This window comes from Vombatus ursinus, unplaced genomic scaffold (genome assembly GCF_900497805.2).
Source record: "Vombatus ursinus unplaced genomic scaffold, bare-nosed wombat genome assembly UNPS02014810.1, whole genome shotgun sequence".
Lineage (NCBI taxonomy): Eukaryota > Metazoa > Chordata > Mammalia > Diprotodontia > Vombatidae > Vombatus > Vombatus ursinus.
This window is the reverse complement of record NW_020954588.1, coordinates 16,338,407-16,346,077: the sequence shown is the minus strand read 5'-3', so window position 1 is coordinate 16,346,077 and position 7,671 is coordinate 16,338,407.

The following is a 7,671-nucleotide window of genomic DNA, read 5'->3' as shown; positions in this document are numbered from 1 at the left end:
TGTGTGTGTGTGTGTGTGTGTGTGTGTGTGTGTGTGTGTGTGTGTGTAGGTGGGTGGGTTGGTGCTCTTCCACCCGCTGGGCCAGCCAATAAGCATATGGCTACCTAGGCAAGCCTGTGTCTGGGAGGGGGGTCCCCTTCTATTTATGTCTTCTTTCCTTTGGCACTGGGCTTTATGGGAGCTTTGAGAAGTTGGAAGAGTAGCCAGAGGTCCAGCAGCTGAGCCTGGGGAGGAGCAGTTGGTTTGACTCAGCCTGGCAGCAGATCAACATGGCATCTGACATGTCACTTCCTAATCATTAAAACAAGGGAATCATCCATAGAGTGGACTGCACCCTGGATTGTACCGAGATGGAGAATGTCTGTAGCTACCTTGCTAAGTTTGAGCTCACCCTTTCCAGGGGTGGAGCTATGAAGCAAGGAAGGGGATTCAGGGGGATATTTCATGCATCAGGTTCTGCTTTATCTTTTCAGCAAACATCCCTTTGCTAAGGCTAATTTAATGTTGATTGTTTATCAGTAAGATCAAGAAGATATCCACAATGGGCAGATGATATAGGGTAGTAATCACTGTCAGCTGATATTGTAGAGAGCACAGGGAGTAGGGGCTCTAGCTGATAGTATTAGAAGGGCTTCACTATTCCTCAGGGACCCTGTGGGACCCTGAGGAGAGATATAGCAAACTACGCTCTGGGGAACCAACTGTACATATAGACTTGGGAGAGTGAATCCAGAGTCTCACCCAGAGGGCAGGGGTAATAATTTTTAATACTTGCTAAATATGTATTTGTATACATACATATGTGTATATATGTATATGCATATACATATATGTGTGAGTATATATCTATATCTTATTGTATGCCAGGTACCGTGCTAAGCATTTCATACTTAGTATCTCATTTTATTATCACGACAATTCTAGGAGGTGAGTGCTATTATTATCCCCATTTTATAGATGAAGAAACTGAGGCAAACAGCAATCAAGTGACTCATTCAGGGTCACACAGGTACTACGTTTATAGGCTGGATTTGAACTCAGTTCTATCCTGACTCTAGACCTAGAATGCTATCTACTATACCACCTAGCTGCCTAATTTTTCATCTAATAGTGTAGCTTTCTTTCTAATTTATTCAAATATTTTCTCATTTATTTCTAATTCTAAAAATTTCTAATTTATTCAAAGAACTTTTTCTGCTCTTCATAAAGTAGTGACCTGGCATATCCCTCTTTTTTTTTTTTTCCAATTCATTTCACACATCTTACCTAGCCCCTTCTCTGTGATTAAGTCCTGGGCTTTGTGAGACCAATTCCCTCATATACTGAGGCCCAGTGAGGGCAGTCAAACAGGTAGCAAGTAGCAGAACTGAAATTTGAACTCGGGTCCTCTGGGTCCAAATCTAGCACTTTCCCCACTAATCCCAAGGCACCTCATCCCATTTCCACTGTGCCAAGGTTGAGCCCATACAGATAGGCACCAGCTGGTTTTTATTATCAGTGCTGGTCCATATACATTAAAGAGAGAAAGTAAGCTTCAGAAGACAGAGCTCACTTCTGACATAGCAGCATACTCCTACTAAAACGCAAATAAATTCTCCACATAGAGACTGTAAGTGAAGTAATTAACGTTACAGGGCATCCCTGTAGAATGAATACTTATCCAGGTGCATATGTTACGTCTTGCTGACAGACTGTGTGGATGTTATTGGAATTTTGGGTAAATTTCCTCTTGGTTTTCTATAAATCCCACTTTACTGAAATGTTCGTCTTAGCCCTGCTCTTGAATTCGTCAGTAAAAATTTCCCCTTTTTCTCTTGCCTATTAGAGAAATGGGATAATGAAAATGAAGTAGGTCCAGGACAGAAGAAAAAGAGGGAATGATTGATTAGCCAGAAGACAGTATGTATTGGCCATGTTCTTAATGCTGTCTTTCGTATTACTTATGGGGATGTGAAGAGCACAGACATTAGGACTCCAAAGGGTAATTCGAACACTAATGGAATCAGTGAAATATGGGTCCTTAATAAGATCACTGTACTAGCTGGGGTGGGTGGGTTCCCCAACTAAAAGATCAGAATGGCAAAAAAAAAAAAAAAAAAAGGATGGGGGAGTGAGGTAAAGAATAGTGACAATGAAGACTTAGGAAGATAAGTAAAGTTTTTTTTTTTCCTTGTCCACCAAAAAAAAAAAAACCATAAATAAACAAAAAATAACAATTTCCTGAGCTAGGAGAAGCAAGGAGCCAAGGACATAAAAAGTCAAGCCTGGGAAATGTATATCAAAGAATGAGATAAGGAAGGACTGCGAAAAGCAAATCCAAATGACAAAGCTAAGGATAGAAATTCATTTTTCAAAATGGTGCATCCTGCATAAAAAAGCCTTCTTTCCCAATAACTGGATTGAGCAAAGACAGGATGATCGAGTGTTTGGCAAGCATACAAAATTTTAAAATTTGCTGCCAACTCCTTGTTTTCCATGGTAATCAGGGAGCAAGAGAGCCAAAATAAACTCCAGGAACATTTTTTGAAAAATGTATAATGTCCTAGAGGTCCTGACTTTCTTAACAGTACACCTTCTTACCAGGATAGCAGGTAGCAAAAAAAGACTTAGTTGAGTTTCACCAAGTTATCTTTTATTTGCACAACCTCTGGCAATTCTATTGATTAATAAAATGATTAAAGGGTAGGCAGAAAGGAAAGAAAGTGGAGAAGCAAAAGTACTGGATAATCTCCGAACAAGATAAGTAGACTGTGAATAATCCAATTAATCAATCAATAAGCATTTATTAGGTGCTTAACATGTGCGTGGCACTGTCCTTGGTTGGGACAAATCCCTGTCCTTGAGGAGTTATGGGAGAGTATAGGAGGATCATATCTATATACAATTCATTAAAAAATAGGTATGGAAAGTACTGTTGTTCAATCGGTTCAATTGTTTCTGACTCTCTGTGACCCCATTTGGGGTTTTCCTCAGCGAAGATACTGAAGTGGTTTGCCATTTCCTTCTACAGCTCATTTTACAGATGAGGAAACAGAGGCAAACAGGCCTGAGTGACTCTATCCAATGTGCCACCTAGCCACCCCTTTTTACAGAAGGGAAATGCACTTAGTAAGGAGACACTAGCAATTGGGGGGGAATAGAAAAGGGCTCATGTAGGAACCAGCACTTTAACTGAATTTTGACGGGAGCAAGAGGTTTTAAGAAGCAGAAATGAGACCTAGAATTAATGACATATATGAAGTATTGGACTGAATTCATGGGCTCATAGGGTCATCGATTCACAGGTGGGAGGGACCTCGGAGATTCTCGAGGCCAACCCCCTCATTTCACCAATGAGGAGACCAAGGCCCACAGAGGACTTTATTTGCCCAAGGTCATACAGGTAGTAAGTAGAAAAGATGAGATTCAAACTCAAAGTCCTCTGACTTCAGATCCATACTCTCAGATTATTTTCTCTTGGCTTCAATAGCTTCTTTTCACCCCACTAAAAAGGAAGATTTGCCCCATGTTCCTGGGGTAGTAGAAAGACAGCTAGATTTATAGTATGAAGATTTAACATTGAAACCTAGATCCAATACTTACTAGCTACATCACCATGGATCATGGTCACCTAACTTCACTGAGCCTCAGTTTCCTCATCTGTAAAATAAAGGTGCTGGACCCTTAGATGATTTATAGTGTCTTCCCTAGTTCTAAATCTTGTGATCCTGTAATTCTTCCCTTATACTATCTTCCAAATCTTTATTTTCCTATCCAATTTATTCCCCTCACTTGAGTTCCCAGTTATTATCTGAAGCTAAGCTTAAAAGGATCTGGAGTAGCAGGAAATTTAGGAGTGACAATAGCACATAATCGAATGCATGGAGACCCTGGTGGCAGCTGGTCTAGGTCCAAGGTTACTGATAGGGTTCAGACAATGTGTATGGCTAATAGTGGATGTCACTGGTTCGGTCCAGGGTTCTCAATTGGATAACAAGAGATAGGGTCCTCTTTTATAGACCAAGCACAAGACACAGGGTAGGTTTAGAATTCAAGACAAGCACAGTGACAGGGTCCCAAGACTTCCATCACAAGGATGACTAAGAGAAAAAATGAAAGATTTAGAAAAGGTGGTGATAGATTTAGCTATCACTATTTTATGACAGAGATACATGCCCCTCAAATCCTATTGTTCTGTGCCCAAACTCTGGGTAGTTTGTCAGCACAGCCTGGCACGCAAAACTTTCCTGTGCAAGGAAATAAATGCGAACACAAAACCTTCCAGAAACACTAGACACTGCCCTCCCCTCACCCCAGCCACTTAGATTCACAATAAGGAGATCTCACCTGATTTTCTCACCTGCCTTAGGGTCAACCACTCCTTCCACAATAGGATACTGGCCCAGCCTACAAGAACAGCCAAGCAGAGCAATACTGGTTCTTCTCACTTTTGTGTGCTAATTGTAGGCAGTCCCAGCACGGACTGAAGCTGATGTCTTGACTCGAGACTATCTGCAACTTCTGCCGTCTTCTAGTAACAGTTATTTCAATTCTAAGACTCCTCCCCTTTCTGACCTCACTGCACATACCTAGAGGGCAACAGCTCATACTTTTCCAAGAGCAGAGACATCCTCCCTTCTTGCTCAGTCATGGGGTCATTGCCATGGCCGAAGCACCAGCCTGGGTGCTCTGGTTGCATCTTGGCCTGGCACCATCAGCTTTTCTTAACTAAGGATTTTCCTCCTTACCTTCTTTCCTGCACTCTGCTAATACCCCCTTCAATAACTGCCTTTATTTCTATGGCCAGCCCTGGGCTTGGGGGTGTGTGTGTGTGTGTGTGTGTGTGTGTGTGTGTGTGTGAGAAAACCTGGGTTTAACCCATCTAAGACACTAGTTACGTGACCCTAAGCAAGGAACTTATTATCCTCTCTCAATGTGAGTCAGTGGAGTGATATGGTGACCAAAAAATCATTATGGCAATTTTGAGCAGCATTTAAATGAGTAAAGTGTCCAATTGAGGACGAGGACTTCCGCTGTATTCTGCCCTGGTCGGAGAACATCTGGAGTCCTGTGTTCAGTTCTAAGCAAAGCATTTTGGATAAAATGAGATAATATTTGTAAAGTGCTTGGCACAGTGCCTGGCATATAGAAGATGCTTAATAAACACTTATTGCCCCACCTCTCTTTGCCTTAATTTCTCCATCTGTGTTGGACCCAATGGCTTCTTATGGTTCTTTCCAGATCTAGAGTTATGATACTATGATTCTTTCAAGGTCCTACCAATAAGGGTGGAGAACAGACCCAAAGGTGGCATAGTGGATAAAGCACTGGGCATAAAATCAAGTAGACATCCTCCAGAGTTCAAATCTGGCCTCAGACACTTACTAGCTATATGATCCTGGGCAAGTCACTTAAGCCTGTTTGCCTCAGATTCCTCATCTGTAAAGTGAGCTGGAGAAGGAAATATAAAATCACTCCAGTTTCTTTGCCAAGAAAACCCCAAATGGGATCATGAAGAGTTGGACACAGCTGAAACGACTCAACAACATAGACCCAAAGCATTTTGTTAGGTAGGAGTTTATTTTCATCCCCCTAAGCAAGGTCTCCCAAACAATTTTGGGCCAGGAAAATGACTATCAGCCTAATTCTTAGGTTACTCTCCTTTAGATAACCTTGACTTTAGACTTCTGCTAACATGGTAGAGTTTTGCAGGAACCAAAGACACACCCTGAGGGCTAGAACAATTTTGTTGCTGGAGGCAAGTTCTTATATGGAGCAGATTGTAGAACAAATATTATCTCATTTGATCCTCACAACAACCCAGTGAGGTGGGTGCTATTATTATCTCCATTTTATAGATGAGGAAACTGGGACTGAGAGAAGTGATTTGCTCAGGGTCATATGTCTAGTAAGTGTCTGAAGTGGGATTTAAACTGAGGTCTCTCTGACTTCAAGTCCACCACTCTTACCCACTGTACCCCTAGCATAAAACCATACGGCAACATGGCCAGGATACACAGCACAAAAGTCACCCTTAAATCAGCTTCTGTGGGTGGAGGGTTGAGACCTTGAACCTCAGAATACAAGCCTCCATTGGAGGAGAGACCCCAGGATACATACCCGAAGGCCATTGTTGGAGATGCTGCTACTAGAGCCTGAACTAGGAGGGTAGTCATGTGAAAGGAGAGAAAGGAATGTCATTTACCCCTGTTGCCTCTGGAAGATGGGTAGAGATACATATCCATGTATCACGTATATGTATAGAGATACATATCCATGTACATATCCATGGGCTTAAGCAGCAACATTGTCACAACTGGAGGTACCAGTGGGGTGACTCATGGTACCATGTATAGAATGTTCCTGATATTTAACTGTGTCCCAGTATTGTGGGGTTCAAGGACTACATGGACAAGCACTAGTGTGTCATCTCAACAGGCATAGCTTCCCAGATGATCAGAGAATAGCAACAGGGACTCATTAGTTAAGTGGGACATGAATGAGTTACCTCTGGCTCCTGGATGGTGGACTGCATGGGTCTTCAACCCAAGTGAAATACCATTCATTTGTAAAATGCTTTGTGCTTGAGGACAAATTGGGATTATATCAACTTTTAGCACAAATTCTCCTTTCTTTTTAAAAAAGATATGCAAGTTTTTAGTACAGTACAACTCAAGGCAAGTCAGTGGTGTAACATGGCAGGCAAGAAAACATTAATTTTGGGGCAACATTAAGAGGGGCAAAATGTCCAAGATGATTAACTCAAGAGTTCCATTGTAGTTCCACCTAGTCAGGGAACATCTGGAGTCCTGAGTTCAGTTCTGAGCATAGCATGTTGGGAAGGATGAATTAATGTTTGATTTTGGATGCTTGGTCACTTACTAAAAGTATGGCATTCAGAGAGTTGCTTGGCCTCTCTTCCCTCATTTGTTAAATAAGGGGATTGGACTAGACATCTAAGGCTATTTCTAGCTCTAAATCAATAATTCTTTCATCTTAAACTGGAGTCGAGGGAGACTAGGAAGGTGAGAGGCCTTGAGATCGAGTAATATGAAAATTTGTTGAAAGAACTGAGAATATTCAGTCTAGATATAGAGAATATAGTAACTATATCATGGGATGTCATGTAGAAAGGGCATTCCAATTTTTCTGCTTTGCCCCTGAGGGCGGACCTAGGAGGAATGGGTAGAGGTGAACAGAGAGGCCCATTTTGTCTTTATGTGATAAAAAAATCCTAATGTTTAAGAGTCCTCCAAAAGTAGAATGAGTTATTTTATTTTTTAATAATGATTTCTTTTTTCTCATTAGAGGTTTGGATGACAAACTTGTTGGCGAGGCTTTATAGAGCATTTGAGTTCAAATACAGTTTGGACGACAGGACCTCTGAGGAGGCCTCTGAGATCTGTGATCCTGTGAAGCCTCGAGCAAGAAAGGACAACCAGTCCCCATTTGTTCTTGAGGATGGTTTCTGATGACCCTGAGACAAAGGATCTGCTGGAATAAAGCTGGGTGAAAGGTCCTGGCAGGATGCCACTTTGCCTATGCACTCTTCCGATCTCTCCAACTCCCAAGAAGTTATTATGGGAGATGGAGGTAAGAGGGTAGAGCCTGGGGAGCAATGTGAGCTGTGAAGGGGGATGTGTCACTTAGCCAGGAGGAGGGATGAGCGTAGACTCTTAGCTGCTAATGGCT